Genomic DNA, 19,707 nt, shown 5'->3' with positions numbered 1-19,707 from the left:
AAGACCAATCTCTGCTTGCTCAGACTATGTGTCACTTATACGTTTTGATGTACCGGCAGGACATGTCTGACAAATGCAAGAATTTGAGGAACTGATACTTATATATATATATATATATATATATATATATATATATATATATATATATATATATATATATATACACATACATACATACATAACAACAGAGTTAGTAAGGAATTTTGTCCATTATGAAGTGATGCTATTTGGATTAAGAAAATCATGCATTTTTAATGTCAGGAGTTGGGATCAGCAGAACTATAGATGGTACAATGAATAACATGTCAAAGAACAGCAAACTTCTTATCACATTACTAACAGAGTGTTGTTTTGACTCAGATTTTCACAGACCTTACGTTGGTTGATTTTTTCAGGGTACTTTTAACAAATTATTGGTATTACCATGACAAGGAAATTGGAACAAAATGCATTTCCTAAAGGATACACTGAAACAGCCAATCGGGATGGTCATGAATTGTATTACTAGTACTCCAACACTCAACCAAATGAACTACTGTGGTCAGTAAAGTTCCTGGATCTAGATTTTAGTAAAAGGGGCATGGGGTGAAATGTATAAAATATTGCACATGATATTATACTAGTTAAGTGTCTCATATCGTTATGTTATAATTGTGTGTAACATTAGCAGTGACAAACTAAATTTCTGGCCAAACCAATGCATTCTTCAAAGATGTACATTTTTTTAAAAATTGTTATTTCATGTGAAAAATACATTCATATATTTATGTTCAATTTAAATCAAATTTATTGATCTTACTTAAAATGATTTCATACCTGTGATACTTTCTGAGTAACAGACTGAAAATTGAGACAACAGTTTGTGAAGTATGAACAAATTCTGTGAGATCTGATTTTTTTTGTACCCAATGTCATCTACATTGATGCAAAATACAATTAATTGTCCTTTTACATTCACCATATTATAGCTGTAGATAATGTGAATATACACACATGCATGACTGTATTGCTGAAGTATCATCCATGTTACATTCTAACTACAGTGTACAGGTTTACTGTTAAATCACTTGTTGTTTCAGTTTAAAATATTAGCAGAAATATTTTAAGCATAAAAATGTATTATTCTGTATGAAAATAAACTCAAGTAGTGAGGCTACAAGGCTGTTCCCAGGACTTTTTAAGGCATGTTGGATTTGATCAGGTCAGATCATGTGGTCTATGATGGCCATCATTTGATAGTGGCTGGGCTTCCAATCAACAAAATAATGAATGACTAATTGTTTGATAATTTTATAATCACCTTTGTCACACCTTTGTATTCCTAACTCCTCTTTTTATAAGAGTAATTTGATGAATAATATAAAATATAAAACTGGAACTTTTAATTCACTATATATGGCCAGAACTATTCTAACATATTATGCAACCACCTACCTACCTGCCTACTCACCAACCTACCTACCTACCTAACTACTGTGACAGGGCATAAGATAATAATAAGAACTTTCTTTTCTATCAAATCAAAATAGAGTTAAGAAGTTGATAATATGCAAATTAATGTTATTTTTTCGTTAATTTTTTTAAAATCATTCTCAAAATCTGCTTGGAAAAGCTATTATCATTGTCCACCTCTAGAAGCCAGATATACCTGAATGAAAGTCACAGGTTTTGAGTAACCTTAAAGCGATACATAGTTCATACATCAATAGTTACCTTGATTAATCACTTGCAGGTGAGATCTCACATAAAAAGGATGCTGCATGCAGTGCATTCATCTCATTTCTATTTATTCACATGAAGAATAGACAGACAGTTAACCTGCTGAGGGTAAAATATCACAATATACAAGGAAATAAATGCCAAATAATAACCTAAGCCAGTAAAATTTAAGTCACAGTGACATGTTTTTGTGGTTTGGGTGTGGTACTAATATAGATACATGCTATCATATAGTTTCATGATTTTAGTATGAACAGAGCTTGAGAAAGAGACTTAAAACAAAGTTTAACCAAGCAGAGTTAAGCATGAAATATAGGTCATGGTGACCTACAATTGTGATGTGATTGCAGTACTCATCATCATGATGGATCCCCTAACCAACTTTCATAAATCTGGGTATAACATTATGCATATCTGTGTGTGTATGTGTGTGTGTGTGGTGCAAAAACAGTAACATAACATAAATGTGAAATAAAGGTCACGGTGACCTTCTTTGTAGCAAGGATGTTTTAAAAATAGATATGCAAACAATCATATAGTTTGTTGTTGTTGTAGGGTTTAACGCCATTTTTCAGCACATGATAGGCTATACATGGCGGCCAGTATTAATGGTGGAGGAAGAATCAGGGAAAACCCCCAGAAAGAACCACCGACCCACGAGAAGTTACTGGCAAGCTTTCTCACATACCCACATTGGCTGAATCGTAGACTCGAACCCACACAGATAGAGGTAAGATGGCAATGATCCATAACAGAGAGCGCTTTAGACCACTCGGCCACTCAGGGCCCCTTCATATAGATTGATGATTCTATTATGAACAGAAGTTAAGAGTTAATCATAAGCCACATAATTTATTCAAAGTCAGTGAAACATGAAATATTGGTCAAGTATCTACATTTGCCATGATAGTGTAGTATGCAGCAAGATGGATCTCCTCACCAGTTTTCATGATTCCAGGTATAACAGTATTTATACAATATACACACACCTTGGGCAAAATGCAAAAGGTAACAAAAAAGATGTACAATTAATGTACATGTCTGTACCATTTTAGCCCCAAACCCTGAAAGTGGGTTCTATGAAACCCACTCAAAACTGTACGACTAGCAGCTAGTTGCCTAGGACATGGGACGAAAGAGTAGTTGATATTCAGAGAGGATGTACATATGTATATTGTTTAATCTGTACAGACACTGTCTGAGGAAATAGAAACTGTTTTCATCTTTATGGCCATAATTTTAACTTCTTGCTGGCTAAGGGTTACATAAGGTTTATGACAGTCAGCTGAGGGTGTGAAGACAACAGCAGATTGCCGGCTATGTGTTTATTCAGTAATTAGATGGTTGAGTCAGCTAGTCACTTAAAAGGATTTAAATTCTGTTTGTCACTAAGAAGACCAGATTATTGCAATCACAGTTACATGTGAAAGGGTTGAGCCAAACACTGCGAAACATCAAAAAGAGGCATACCAACCAATCAGAATTAGAGAAATTTAAAAACCTACCAGTAGGCAGAGCTAATGTCTCAGACCGACAAATGGACAATGAAACATCCTGCCATACCTGTGTAAAATTAATCAGTGGTTTCCTGACCTTTTTGAGAAGAGCAGAGGATATGAGGAATTATCAAAAAGAATTCTTGGGGAAAAGACCACTCTGAGTAAGAGAATCATAAAAAGGGGAAGAGGAATTGAACTGGGAAAGAAATAGATTCAAGCTTCTAAAGGAAGCTCCCAGGGTGCAAGTAAGAGATGGCACTAAACTCTCAAGAGAGGGGAGGAGGAAGTACAAGACTAGTACAGAAAGGGTGTGGCAGGGAGGAGTACAAAGAGTAGTAGTATTTGAGTGAGGAAGAGTGCAGGAGAAGAAAAAATTGTACAAGGAGTGGTATAGGAAGCATGCAGGAGAGAAGGTGAAGGGAGAATAGAAAATGAGGGAATGAATACAGACGAGTACAAGGGACTACTCACTTAAAGAAGACTCTCTCCTAGTAACTCTCACATGATGAAATAAAGAATGCATTTGTTAACAGGCCAAATTCCAGTATTAATTTTTGAGTGAAGCGCAACTGGAATATTTATATCCTGAAATTGCTTAAATAGTTTTATTTATTATTAATATTTATTAAATTATTATATATTTTACCCTGAGTTGTTCATTTGTCGGCATTGATGACGGGGGGCTTGTGAGTCATATTCAAAATGTAAATGTCCACCTTTCTGCCATAATAGTCTTAATACTGTAGAGAGGCTGTGACACACTGACAGGGGGAGGGATGGAGGTTAGTACACTATTTCTATTTCATGATTTCTTGCCAGACTGTTGGACAACAACACAAGCACCAATCATACAACCATAATTATATTTAGCCGGAGATAAAGCAGAATGAGAAAAGAAAGCTAAAGCTTAAGGTATGGAAGAAAGTTCAAAATGTGGAAGCTAAATTAATGTTGAGAAGTATACAAGAAAATCTTGTAACAAAAGTGCCTCTTATGTTCATTCCATATAAACTATTTATTCAATTGTTTGGCTGCATGAGCAATGTATTCCATGTAACATAATTGTCAGTGACTTTCCATTTGATGCTAATTACTTGAAGAATCATTAATCAATCACATAAATGCAAGAAATCAGAACATAAGACTGGAATTGTTTACAGGCAATACAGATGCCTCCAGTATTATTGTGATTTACCGGTACATATGTATGGACAATACTAATACTATATGCCCTCTTCCCCCTTTCATTGGTAGGGGATGACTTTCATTTGTATTTTACATTAGTGTAGTTATTAAAGACTGTAAGTGAAATATCTCAATAAGTACAAATTATTCAACTGAAAGCTTTCTAACTAATGGTTGAAAACAACCTTTTATGATTATTCTGAGGATAAAGTGTCAGAATGCATGAACTAAAGGTTGCTGTTCTGATTCAAACTTGTATTTTAAGAATATAAAGCTACATGTGAAATTTTGTTAAGATACAAAACTTTTGTACTTCCTTGTAGAAGATTGGTCAGTTGACCAAATGAGCTTCTTCTTTAAATAAAGTCATCATCATCATCATCATCATTATTATTATTATAATTAGTTCTCTTAGGTTGGAAACAAATAATTTTAATAATCGTTACATCAACAAAGTGACACAAGTCATGCTTAATGACAGATAATGCTGGAAATCTAAGTCAGCCATTATGTTTTCAATACACAGATGCATGTATAACTTGGTTATGATATACAAAATTGTTGTTTAGTTATTATCAGAAACTAATTCCATTATGAAGGGACAGAGGGATGGACAAGCCGAATGCTGTATGCCCCTCCACACACCCCACGTCATTAGGTGGTGGTTTATAGTAAATAATTGGTAATCAAAACATGTTATACATTCTTATACTGGAGAGAGGTTTGCAAAGGTATTAGTTTTTCCTCCCTTAACTCAAGTCTTCTTTTTTAATTTGTTGTACTCAACCAATTAAGGCTGGTATCATCAAGATCTCACACAAGCTGCATAAGAATGACAAAGGTTCATTTGCATAGATGAGTCACTTTGTACAGCTATACTTAATACTATTTAAAAATTTATGTTATGCTGGAAATTCAACCAAACTGCACAGACCTATATCTGCAGGTGCAATATGCGATGGCAGATCTGGATCTATGCAGTTTGCAGTTGGATTCAAAAAGTATAGAAGATAGCCCTTATTTAGTGAAACTGTTGGGTTTGCTTCTTAAATAAGCTTAGTGAACCAGATCACATAGGTCAGCAAGATCATTTTTTTGCAAAAACGTTCTTGAAATTTCATTGATCTAGTTCTGTACAATTAGCAACAGATTTTTTAAATTAGTCAGTGTTAATCAGGTTATATTTACAACAGTAATTTCCAGGTTATATGAAGCAAAGAAAAGAAAAAAGTATCATTTTGTCCTCGTTAAATGTTAAAAGAAGTTCAAGGTTTATTTCTGATGCCAAATCAACTCAGGTATTGAAAAGTAGTTTATGCATATTTTAAAAAAATTCCAGCATCTTCTGATGCATCATTATTATTCACTGAGAGAGTTTATTCATATTTTGCCAAAGTTGGGACATGTTTTAGCTTTGGTTAAATGTCCTTTTTACATGCTGATTCTTTAGTCATTTTTGTGATGTGTTCAGTGATCTTTGTTGTTAAATGAGAGACAGAGACAGAGAGAGAACTTTCCTAAATGTCTGTCTTTTTCGTAGTTTATTTTTGCAATGCTATTTTCAAGGGTATTGAATGTATTTTAAAATCTTTCATATTAAACAATGTTATCAAAAATATCTTTTTCTGCCGATGTGTTGTTTTAATTTCTTTTTAAGTGATTAAATAGCATTAAATGGTCCATATAAAAAGAATTACAAAATCATTACTGTCATGTTCAGCCCATACTTTCAAACAACATACTAAAAAAAAAAAAAACATTTTTTGTGATCTTTACCTATGATCATGTATGATTTCATAACACATGTTGTTTAGGGACAAGAAATATTTATCGTAAACATGTTATTTACTAATTAGTTAATCAGTAACGATTATGCAAACTTTACAAGTTTGATTAACCATATTATGTGGAAAAAATGTGTTGTTTGTTGATGGACTGGACAAAAGATTGTTATAAATCAAAAGGTGAGAGAAACTTACCTACTTTTGTAAATGGATGTTTTGAATAAAATTTGAAAAAACCCAAAACAACAAAGCATTATTCAGCCTCTGATTTTGCATAAACTTATATATACACTGCCCACCCCATCCATTAAATCATCATGCCAATGCATCAGTGGGTACCGACTAATCCAATAAATGAGCCCCCCAAATCTGTGTTGATACCAAAATGGACAATATGTTGGTCTGATGTCACCTATTTATTAAAATGTGCAATTTGATGCATACAAATCTTTCTGGAACATACCTACATACAATTAGGACACTTAATGATATTTGGGAACAGCCATATCTAGTGCAAAATTCAAAATGGCCACAGGACAGAGGGTTGTGTTATCCACATGGATTTAGAAGTTGCCAAACATAGGATTTGATCCTGAAATAGGATGTACATATTGTCAAAAGACCTTTCAGCCAACGTTAGCTCAACTGCTACGAAAAATGATGGTAAGTGTATACAATATACACTGATGTGTGCAGACAAAAAAGGCAGCATAGGCTATATCAGCCCCTAAAAGGCCAGTCAATATTATTATAGGTGTGGGGCTGATTTACTGGCCTAGGTGCTGACCATTATGTTGAGTGATGACTGTTTGAGAGTTTAATTTCAAAGCAGCATATGCTTGCTTGTGATTCATGTAACTTATGGTAACACCAAGTCATGAGCATCAGCAGGAATTTGTCCGGGGTGGTGGTGGAACAAAGCCATTTTTTCAGGTGTGGGTGGGTCAAAATCAAAAGACCAGGAGAGTACTGGATTTTTTAAAATATTGGGTGGGGACGTTGAGTTTGTAATGCAGGTATGTTACTATAATTTTTGGGTACCCCAATTTTGTTCATGTCAGTTACGTTATCTATCGCTCGGTTATTTATTTTTTTTTTATAGTCTGCAAATGAATAAGTAGACAAACTATTTTCAAACTTCAAAACTAACTTGAAATTCAGCCTTTGATCAAACAATTCAAACACTGTCTTTATTTTATAAATTAGTTGATAGCTATTTCACCGGTATCAATCGTGGACCGACCTAGCGATAGGCCGAGTACGTAATATGTCGATATCGGTAGTCCGATGGTTGGCATATGTTAGTACTTTATGGGCCGAGAAACCGTGGAGCCGTTTGGTAAGAACGAGAAAAGGGTTTTACCTCCCAGCAATCCAGAACTGTGACAAGTGAACTGCACTGAATTTTCTAGTACTAATATTAGTACCCTTACTCGTTCCTCGTGGACAGGGTACTAACATGAGCATATACGTGTTACTGGAGCAAGCCGGGTGTGATTCACACCCGGCGCTCTTTTAGCCTAATAATAACACTTTAAACATAGTCCTCGCATATAATCCAATAAATTGAGTAGTCCTCTTATTTAATACAGGAAGTATCGAAAATCATTGTAGAAATAGTTGTAAAATCTCGTTTAACCTTTTTTAGCCGATATTTTCGTTTAGATGTCTGCCATATTATTTCAAATAATGATTACTTCCGTTCTCAGCCTCGTTTGTTTGTGTGCCATATAAGGACATTGACGCCTTATTTGGAAATGTAAACAAATCGTAGTAAACATTTGGCGCCGTTTGGGTCAGAAATTCTGCGCATTAAAAGTAAATATGGTTTATCGGCAACTTTGAAATTCCACCAAGAAGCGATTATTCGCACTTGATTGATAATAATATAGCGTAGAATATCCAAATATGATCTGGCAAGCTTTACGTAGAAAAGAGGTAACGGTGAGAGCCTCGCGTGAGTAGGGTTCTGTAACTCACATCCGCGATAGGAACCAAAATATCTCTACTCAGAACCACTTAACATCTGCGCTGGGAACCAATAGCCATACTTAAAACGCGCTTCGAAGCAATATTGAGTCCGGTACTTATGACAGTTTTCCTTATTATTATTATTATTATTGCTCATTGCCACACTGCTGATTGATATAGCAAAACTATTGGTAGCTTGTTATTGATGTAGGCCCTTTAATCATATTTAAAGATATCATATTTAACATTTAAGAAAATACCCTTTACTTCTTTACTGATTTGCCTTAATGAAATTGAAAATTTTCTGATAAACTTACATCAGCTCAACTGCAATTAGTTCAAAATCTGGGTAAAACTGACAGAAAATATACTAATTACCTGAATGAGAAGTGAATATATAATTTAATTCATACTGACGACAACCTTGTAGATTTATGTTTTCATTTCGCATTACTTTTAAATTTACAATGTATTTCATCTTCTCGCTTTTCACAATATATCAGAATATCATCATCATCATCATCATTAATAACAACAACAACAATAACAATAACAGCAGTAGCAACAACAACAATAGCAACAACAAAACCCAATATGGCAGTAATTTATTACTTCATGCTGTGTCTTTATGTATATTTTATTTTTTTGTTTATTCTCCATATTAATCCTTTACAAGACTGGTGGCTAGGTTGGCATTTATATGAGATAATTTATGTCTCATTTGATCCAGTATTTTAATGCTTTAGTTTCCTAATTCTGATCTCTATATGCATACTGCAGTTGTTATAAGTAAAGTGCTTATACTTATAACTCTAAGTAAAGTGATATTTGTCAAAATCTACAAATTACTTCAAGGTTTTAATTGGATTCATTTTTTGGATAAGAGTACTGAACGTCTTAAAAGTTGAAGAAATAAAAGCTGTAGATTGGAAGAAAACTAAAGCAAATAATATCATTAGTATAAACAGCAGTATTAGTAATGTTTGTATTTCTCATGGACTGACTCGGAATTCTCTCTGTGGGATTCAGTTTCGCGAAATGTTCTTTTCTTATGATTTTCATATTTAAGTTTTACATTACAAAGTGTGCTAGTTCAAGCCTCAACTGGCCCTCTCCCCCACCGTCCTGTTGTTGAACCCACTACTTTAATTTTTATTAGTATTTAGTGCTTCGGTTTAACTTTTCAATCGAAAAGTTCGCAAGTCAAAAAAAAAAAAATGTTTATTTTCAGTGGCGTACTATAGGTTGGTGCGGGGGTGTGTGTGTGGGGGTCCGCCGGGTCACAGCCAGAAAGTGGAGTTGGCTATCGGGAGAGTTCCAATCAGTACAAGTTTTCAAACGAAATGAAAACTTCGCCAAAGTAAACGTTATTTCCAATTTGCTTATGACAGCACTGTTTTGTTTAAAAATCTACTTACAAACATAATATTTTTTTGTGTGTTTACATTTTAAAATGGGGTGGGGGGGTGGCAAAGGATTATCTGCTCCGTGTGCCAAATACTTTAGGTACGCCCATGTTATTTTTACATTATATAGCTAGTAAATGTAAGATCTTATTATTTTGTCCTGAACATAATTTATAAAATATTATATAATACAAGAATTTTTAAAACAAAATGATGCTGAACACAGTGCCTATAATTTTTGTTTTGTAATGAAAGTATTGACAATAAATACTTTTAGCACTGTTCTTTCTTACGGATTAGTAGATGCATGTGTCCGATTGGAACTATCATTTGCAAAACTTTACATTCAAGAATATACTCACAAAGCTATGGGTAACTATGATACAGAAAATCAGAGTCATCCATGTTATCAGGGTAATTCATGATCATGTGATAAGATAAGAAGTTCTACATTACATAATGGTGATAAAGCAAAACTTAGATGTGATATTTTACAACTCAGTTATAAAAGAATTGTTTTCCTCCTAATTGCTTACAATTTTACTATTATTTCTTCATTGGGAGTCTCAAATGCTACCTTCCTATTATTGTTTCGTTCATAATCTTAGTACCATAATCTCATTCCATTGACGCTTTGCCTTTTTCTTAATAATGACTAGCGAAAGCAAACGTGAACAACAAGTCTTCACTTAATCATCTCTCAACATTTAGAATCACAAAGTGTTCGATTGAAGTAGTACCCTGAGATATTGCTACTACGTTATTCAAATAATATAATCTTATCCAGTATCATAATATTCCTGCAAGAAATTATTTTGAATTAAACGCTTAACGATTGAAGTGTGTAATGCAATCAAACGCTTCAAGCAAAACTTTCACTGAGTTCTCGAGGCATTATAAGTTTAAGCTTCTTGTTGTTTCCTAACAACTCCTTCTTCCAGTTATTTAACATTTAGCTTTGTATCACGAGTTGATGCCAAAATAAAAATAAGTATATTATGTTTTTTTACACTAACCATTTGACACTAACCACCAGTAAATTTAAGTAAGTACTATTCCTTATTTGTGACGAAACGGTTATCACGAGAGTGTATTCAGTGTATAAAGAGTGACTTGCGGCCAAAGCCGATTCATTACTCCAAGTTTCCATATAGCATCCGTGCCTGTAACCAACATTGCTTGTTGAAAGAATACTAGAAATATTGCAGATCAGACTCCCATACAGCTATCAGAACAAATGACAAAGGAAAAACTACATCTCTATTGTTACATTGAAATTCATGTCCTACTCCCAATGACGTGCCGCAACATGTAGAATACGGGCATTAATGTCATGAATGATAACAACCTCATAGATGTTTAATCATACTATAGTTAACATCTGAACTAGGATATTTTAAATTCAGTATAAATCAACATATTTCATACTATTCGTTCTTTCCGTGTTTAACTTGCATGATAGATTCCTGGACCTCTGATATAGTGTCGTATCAATTATAGCATCCGTGCTCAGAACCAGCTTAAACATTCTTCATTATAAATGCCTCGGGAATATATATCTTGATCCTTAGCTATTGCAATTTAGCCGCTTTATTCTTACGTCATTGCTCACAAGAGCTGGCTCCCAGGTAAGGTTCCTATACTCGTTCCGTTCAAGCGATGCATCTTCGCTCAGACCCACGACCTTATTACCACTGCCTGTTAAAGCACAAGTTGATGCACACAAAAAATAAGAATTTTATTATTTTGGCATTAATCCTCTCACAGTAACCACCAGTAAATTAAAGTAAGTACTTTTTTTTTTACTTTAGAAGAAAAGATTATCATTAGAGTATATAGTGTAACAATCGACCAAAGCCTATTCATTACTGCAAGTTTCCTTACAGCATCCGTGCCGGGAACCAACATTCCTTTCTGAAAGCAAATTGCAAATACATGTAGTAGAGGTCCGACCCCTATACGGCTATTAGAACAAATGACAAAGGAAAAACAAATATCTTCATTGCCACAGAGAATTTCACAATCATGTACCGATAACACGTACAATACGGTCATTAAGATCACCAATGAAAACATACCCAAGACAATTTCATGTATGAATTACCATGCCAAAGTTAACATCTTTCCTAGGAGATGTGAAATTGATTGTGCATTATAAATCGAGAAGTTTCACACTGTTCGTTCTTTTCGTTCTTTTCATGTTGTTTCAATTATTACATCAAAGATTCCTGGACCTGCGCTATAAAATACCGTATCACTTTTAGCATCCTTGCTCAGAACCAGCTCATACATTTGCTTGTAAATGTCTGATTAAAATATCTTGTCCTTCCCGCACATTGGTGCAAGTTAAATTATCTGCATGTAAATCGTTTAGCATCCCATGTTCCGTACGTAATATAATCTGACATCCTTATTATTTAGTCATTGCGCACAAACACGGGCTTTCTATGTAAGGTACCTATACACGTATATTTGAAGATGTCCATCATCACTCAGAACTACGACATCCGTATTCAAAGATATCCTAACACAATTCCTAATTAGAGACCATTTTATTTTCTAAAAACAAACAATTGTAACGAAATTTTGTAAACTTTGACTTAAGGTAAAGCAAAGTCTGCGTCCTCCATGCTACATGTCTCGCGCTTGACCATTTCATTCCTACTGACAATAACATTTGCGTCCTCCCTGCCCTCCCTCTCTCTCTCTCTCTCTCTCTCTCTCTCTCTCATTTAAGTACATACGCACTAGAAATGAAATATACACACAAGTTACCTCTTTATATTCAGTACATTTGCTTCCACAAAATTATGTTAGATTCATTGGCTATGAACTCGTACATATAATCGGTATACATACACGTACATAAAATGTAAATCGTATTCACAACCGCACGTGACAGTCTACCGAGGTATATTTATTACTTCAAGATTCCTCATATCATTTGCGCCTGGAACCAGCATTACAAATCATTTGCAATTATGTGTGCTGTATACATCAACAAATTTCATACTCTTTGTGCTTTTCATGTTGTTAAGCTTACATCAAAGTGACATGCCCTGGAGCTATAAAGTACCGTATCAAATTTTGCATCCGTGCTCAGAACCAATTTATATATTTTTCTTATAAAAGCCTGAGTCATATATATTTCGTTTCGTTCACATTTGTACACGTCCCATTATCTCCATGTATATTATGTCACATTTCTTCAGCTTTAGGTATTGCAATTCAGCAGCTTTATTCCTCAATCGATGCTCACAAGACCAGTTTCCTATATAAGGTATCTAAACTCGCTTCTTTCAGGGGATGCATCTGAGCTCCGAACCACGACTTTCTCACCACTACCTGCCACAGCACAAGTTGATGCCAAAATAAACATGAGCAAAAATATTTCTTACAATAAATATATGTTACTAATCACCAGTAAATGAAAGGACTATTCCTTATTTTAGAAAAAAATTTATCACGAGGATATATAGTGTAACAATCGACAAAGGTTTGTTCATTACTACAAGTTCTCTTGTAGCATCCGTGCCTAGAACCAAGATTTCCTGTAGAAAGAAAATTACAAAAAGGTAGAGTTCCATACTCATACATCTTTCAGAGCAAATGACAAAATGAATAAGATCTTTATTACCGCATATAAATTCACATCCTTTTCCCAATCATGTGCCGATAACATGTAGAATACGGCCATTTACTTAATCGATAATAACATCTCCGCTGGGAACCAAAACAAATTCGTAGATTTAATACCATGCTCTAGGTAGCATCTTTAATAGCATATTTGAAATCCTGTGTCCTGTATAAATCAACCAACTTCACACTCTTCATGCTTTTCATGTTCTTTCATTTACATCAAAGATTCATGCATCTGACCTATAAAGTACCGTATGAATTTTTGCATCCGTGCTCAGAACCAATGCAAATTTTTCACTTTGCAAAAGCCCGAGTCATATATATTTCGTTTCTTACACATCTGTACACGTCACATTATCTCCATGTATATCATCTAACATCTGTTCATCTTTAGTTATTATAATTTAGCAGCTTCATTCTTTGACGACACGAAGTAATTCCTATGCGAGGTACCTTCACTCGTTTCTTTGAAGCGATGCATCTGCGCTCAGAACCACGATCTTCTTACCACTGCCTGTCACAGCACAAGTTGATGTCTAAATAAACATCAGCATAACTATTTTGTACAATAACCATCTAATACTAACCACCAGTAAATGAAAGGATTATTATTTATTTTGTACAAAAATTGTATCACGAGGATATATAGTGTAACAATCGACCAAAGTCTGTTCATTACTGCAAGTTCACCCGTGCCTAGAACCAAGATTTCCTAGTGAAATAAAAGTACACAAAAGTAAATATTCATACGTCTTTCAGAACAAATGACAAAATGAATAAGATATTTACAGTCGCATATACATTCACGTCCTTTTCCCAATCAAGTGCCGATAACATATTGAATACGGGCATTTACTTCGTCGATGATAACATCCCCGCTGGGAACCAAAACAACTTCATATATGAAATACCATGCTCTAAGTAACATCTTTAATAACATATTTAAAAATATGTGTCCTGTATAAATCAACCAACTTCACAATGTTCGTGCTTTTCATATTATTTCAATTACATCAATGATTCATACATCTGACCTATAAAGTACCGTATTAATTTTTGCATCCGTGCTCAGAACCAATTTTGTATATTTCTCATTGTAAAAGCCTGAATCATATACATTTCGTTTCTGACACAACTGCAAACGTCACATTATCTCCATGTATATCATCTAACATCTGTTCATCTTCAGGTATTATAATTTAGCAGCTTCATTCCTTGACCACAAGAAGTGATTCCTATGCGAGGTACCTTCACTCGTTTCTTTGAAGCGATACATCTGCGCTCAGAACCACGATCTTCGTACCACTGCCTGTCACATCACAATTTGATGCCTAAATAAACATCAGTAATACTATTGTTTCCAATAACCATCTGATACTAATCGCCAGTAAATGAAAGGACTATTCCTTATTTTAGACGAAAATCTTATCACGAGGATCTATAGTGTAACAATCGACCAAAGTCTGTTCAATACTGCAAGTTCACATATAACATCCGTGCCTAGAACCAAGATTTCCTGGTGAAGTTAAATTACGCAAAAGTAGAGTTCCGAAGCTCATACATCTTTCAAATCAAATGACAAAATGAATAAGATCTTTACTGCCGCATGTAAATTCACATACTTGTCCCAATCATATGCCGATAACATGTCGAATACGGGCATATACTTCATCGATGATAACATCCCCGCTGGGAACCAAAACAACTTCATATATGAAATACCATGCTCTTGATAACATCTTTAAGAGCATATTTAAAATATGTGTCTTGTATAAATCAACTTACTTCACACTCTTCGTGCTTTTCATATTATTTCACTTACATCAATGATTCATGCATTTGACCTATAAAGTACCGTATCAATTTTTGCATCCGTGCTCAGAACCAATTTATATATTTCTCTTTGTAAAAGCCTGAGTCATATACATTTCTCTTCTGACACATCTGCAAACGTCACATTATCTCCATGTATATCATCTAACATCTGTTCATCTTTAGGTATTATAATTTAGCAGCTTCATTCTTTGACCACAAGAAGTGATTCCTATGCGAGGTACCTTGACTCATTTATTTGAAGCGATGCATCTGCGCTCAGAACCACGTCCTTCTTACCACTGCCTGTCACAGCACAGGTTGATGCCTAAATAAAAATCAGTAATACTATTGTCTCCAATAACCATCTGATACTAATCACCAGTAAATGAAAGGACTATTCCTTATTTTAGAAACAAAACATCGTACCACGAGGGTATATAGTGTAACAATCGACCAAAGTCTACTCTTGACTGCATGTTCCATTATAACATCCGTGTCTAGAACCAACAATTCATCGTAAAAAGCAAATTACACAAAAGTACAATTCCGATATTCATACGTCTTTCAGAACAAAAGACAAAATGAATAAGATATTTACAGTCGCATATAAATTCAAGTCCTTTTCCCAATCATGTGCCGATAACATGTTGAATACGGGCATTTACTTCGTCGATGATAACATCCCCGCTGGGAACCAAAACAACTTCATATATGAAATACCATGTTCTAAGTAACATCTTTAACAGCATATTTAAAAATATGTGTCCTGTATAAATCAAATAACTTCACACTCTTCGTTCTTTTCATATTATTTCAATTACAGCAATGATTCATGCATCTGACCTATAAAGTACCGTATCAATTTTTGCATCCGTGCTCAGAACCAATTTACATATTTCTCTTTGTAAAAGCATGAGTCATGTATATTTCGTTTCTTACACATCTGCACACGTCACATTATCTCCATGTTTATCATCTAACATCTCTTCGTCGTTAGGTATTATAATTTAGCAGCTTCATTCTTAAATAATTGACCACAAGAAGTGATTCCTATGCGAGGTTCCTACACTCGTTTCTTTGAAGCGATGCATCTGCGCTCAGAACCACGTCCTTCTTACCACTGCCTGTCACAGCACAAGTTGATGCCTAAATAAACATCAGTAATACTATTGTCTCCAATAAAAATCTGATACTAATCACCAGTAAATGAAAGGACTATTCCTTATTTTAGAAACAAAACATCGTACCACGAGGGTATGTACTGTAACAATCGACCAAAGTCTACTCTTGACTGCATGTTCCATTATAACATCCGTGCCTAGAACCAACAATTCATCGTAAAAAGCAAATTACACAAAAGTACAATTCCGATATTCATATGTCTTTCAGAACAAAGGACAAAATGAATAAGATATTTACAGTCGCATATAAATTCAAGTCCTTTTCCCAATCATGTGCCGATAACATGTTGAATACGGGCATTTACTTCATCGATGATAACATCCCCGCTGGGAACCAAAACAACTTCATATATGAAATACCATGCTCTGAGTAACATCTTTAATAGCATATTTAAAAATATGTGTCCTGTATAAATCAAATAACTTCACACTCTTCGTGCTTTTCATATTATTTCAATTACAGCAATGATTCATGCATCTGACCTATAAAGTACCGTATCAATTTTTGCATCCGTGCTCAGAACCAATTTACATATTTCTCTTTGTAAAAGCATGAGTCATGTATATTTCGTTTCTTACACATCTGCACACGTCACATTATCCCCATGTTTATCATCTAACATCTCTTCATCGTTAGGTATTATAATTTAGCAGCTTCATTCTTAAATAATTGACCACAAGAAGTGATTCCTATGCGAGGTTCCTACACTCGTTTCTTTGAAGCGATGCATCTGCGCTCAGAACCACGTCCTTCTTACCACTGCCTGTCACAGCACAAGTTGATGCCTAAATAAACATCAGTAATACTATTGTCTCCAATAAAAATCTGATACTAATCACCAGTAAATGAAAGGACTGTTCCTTATTTTAGAAACAAAACATCGTACCACGAGGGTATGTAGTGTAACAATCGACCAAAGTCTACTCTTGACTGCATGTTCCATTATAACATCCGTGCCTAGAACCAACAATTCATCGTAAAAAGCAAATTACACAAAAGTACAATTCCGATATTCATATGTCTTTCAGAACAAAGGACAAAATGAATAAGATATTTACAGTCGCATATAAATTCAAGTCCTTTTCCCAATCATGTGCCGATAACATGTTGAATACGGGCATTTACTTCGTCGATGATAACATCCCCGCTGGGAACCAAAACAACTTCATATATGAAATACCATGCTCTGAGTAACATCTTTAATAGCATATTTAAAAATATGTGTCCTGTATAAATCAAATAACTTCACACTCTTCGTTCTTTTCATATTATTTCAATTACAGCAATGATTCATGCATCTGACCTATAAAGTACCGTATCAATTGTTGTATCCGTGCTCAGAACCAATTGATAGCATATTTGAAAAGCTGTGTTCGGTATATATGAATAAATGTCATACTGTTCCTGATTTTCATGTTCTTACACTTGCATTAAGGATGCATGCACCGGAGCTATAAAGTACCGTAGATATTCTTATATCCGTTCTCAGAACAAATTTATATAGTTCTTCCTTACAAACTATGATCTGAAACACATCAATACCAAGGTCTGTTTTTCATTGTTGTCAGGTTGTGTGTAATTTTTCAAGTGCTTTCGATATTTCTGTCTTTAAAACAAATTTCATAATGCTTTCAAAGATATACTATGTTAGTATAAATGAGTTTGCGTGTATATGTTGCGAGTAAATGAGAAATTCATAAGCCTTTCTAGATGTATTCTATTTGTGGTTTCCTTTTTTCGTATTTTTGTCACCAAATGCATTTATAGGTCACAATTCTTGGAATGCAGAATGATATTATTATTAGTTCGAATGGATTGCTAGAGTGTTTGTTTAATTTTCTTTCGATATTCATGTTCTCTGAATAAATAATGTTTATGCATTAAAATTATTCTTCATTATTGGTTATGTTTCCAGATTCAAATTCGTCTGTTTCTATTCCGAAGTATTCTCTAAAATAAGAACATAAACTAATATTCATCAGGTTTATGGCAGGTCCTTTTTGTCATACCTGTTTTGGCAGGAACATGATCTATTTTATTGATCATTATGGTGTCGGTGTACGTGTCTCGTGTCCATCCGTTCATCCACACGCCAGATTACAGTTCATGCTAAAATTGTTTGGATTGAGCTCTTTCTCGTTAAAGGAAAAGTGGTCTCAACAAATATGTGGTTTAATATCTCTTTTGGTTTTTCCTATACAAGAAGGTAGACTACCTAAATAGGCCATTGCTGTTTATCAATGTCTGTATGATGCGCTCATAACTAAAGATTCTTATGTTTTTAAGTATGTTATTCACTAATCATATATTGCATTTTGCATAATTATTATCAGTACCAAGTTACCTTCCTCGTCATAAACTCCTCTCTCTCTCTCTCATTAGAATGATTTCACATAAACGTTTGATCATCATATGGTGTTGAGGCATCTTGTTACAGTATTGGTTGAGATCCCTGTTTAGATTGGCATCAGTGTGAAATCTGTTTGATATGGATAGGATAACAGAGCCTGAATTACAATGTTCACACATTTGATCTCTATCTTCTTCTTGACCCATGTGATTTGGGTCTGTGACATGTCAACACTGTAAGACCAAACAGTTTATATTATTAATGATCCATGACTTTCTTCCTTTTCTGTAGTTGTAAGAAAGTATCGTCCCTGCAGTAAAACAAAATATGACTCTGTTATGTTTAATTTGCAGTCGTCATGACCCATTGATTGTGTCAACATTAACTCATCGAGAAACAAACACGTCCTGGAATGTTTGATGTAAATGAAACAAAAACAAAGAAAGAAGAAGAAAGAAATTTGTGAAATTTGATGATTTATACAGCACACTGAATTTAAAATATCCTAATAAAGATGCTATGGCATGATAATACATATTTGAAGTCGGTTTGGTTCTCAGCGGGGATGTTGTCATCGAAGACGCTAACGAGGATGCTATCACCGATGACGTAAATATCCGTATTCCACATATTACCAGCACATTATTGGAAAATGGACGTTACGTTGTATGGAGCATTCAAGCTCTTGTTCCTTTGTCATTTGTTCTGATAGATGTATAGGAGACGAATATGTAATAATTATAATTCTCTTTCAAGAAGAGGTTTTGGTTCTTGGCGCGGATGCCATTCGAAACTTGTGCTCATGGATAGACTTAGGTGGATTGTTACACGTCTATAAATACTAACGTTATATCCTCTCTGTCTAAAACAAGGACTAGTGCTTATTTAATTTACTGGTGCATAGTGTAAAATATCATAATATACAGATATGTATTTTGGCTATCGACTTAGGTAGTGATAAGCATTTCTTAGAATGTCGAGGATCTGAGCGCGGATGCATATCTTCAAATATACGTGTAAGAACGGATGCAAACATTTATACGGTACTTCAAAGCTCAGGTGAATGAATCATTGGTGTAAGTAAAACAACATGAAAAGAACGAACTATAAGAAATTTGTAGTTGTCTATAGAACACTGAACTTTAAATATGCAAGCA

At 34.4% G+C, this 19,707-nt stretch overlaps 1 protein-coding gene across 3 annotated transcripts in view; it reads right to left on the bottom strand.

Moving 5' to 3' along the window:
- The window catches only part of LOC149805876 (uncharacterized), an 84,707-nt gene that overhangs the window by 43,022 nt on the left and 21,978 nt on the right, over positions 1-19,707 (bottom strand). Inside the window, exon 1 of one of the 3 annotated variants that reach the window (XM_089950619.1) lies at positions 7,827-8,103. The exons of the other annotated variants lie outside the window; for them this stretch is intronic. The gene's annotated coding sequence lies outside the window, so the exon portion shown is untranslated. Of the gene's footprint in view, positions 1-7,826; positions 8,104-19,707 lie in introns of those variants that run through there. 3 annotated transcript variants of the gene reach the window in all.

This window comes from Sinohyriopsis cumingii, chromosome 2, assembly GCF_028554795.1.
Source record: "Sinohyriopsis cumingii isolate HCF-2022 chromosome 2, ASM2855479v2, whole genome shotgun sequence".
Lineage (NCBI taxonomy): Eukaryota > Metazoa > Mollusca > Bivalvia > Unionida > Unionidae > Sinohyriopsis > Sinohyriopsis cumingii.
Note: the sequence above shows the minus strand (reverse complement) of the source record. Positions and strands in the feature narration are given on the sequence as shown.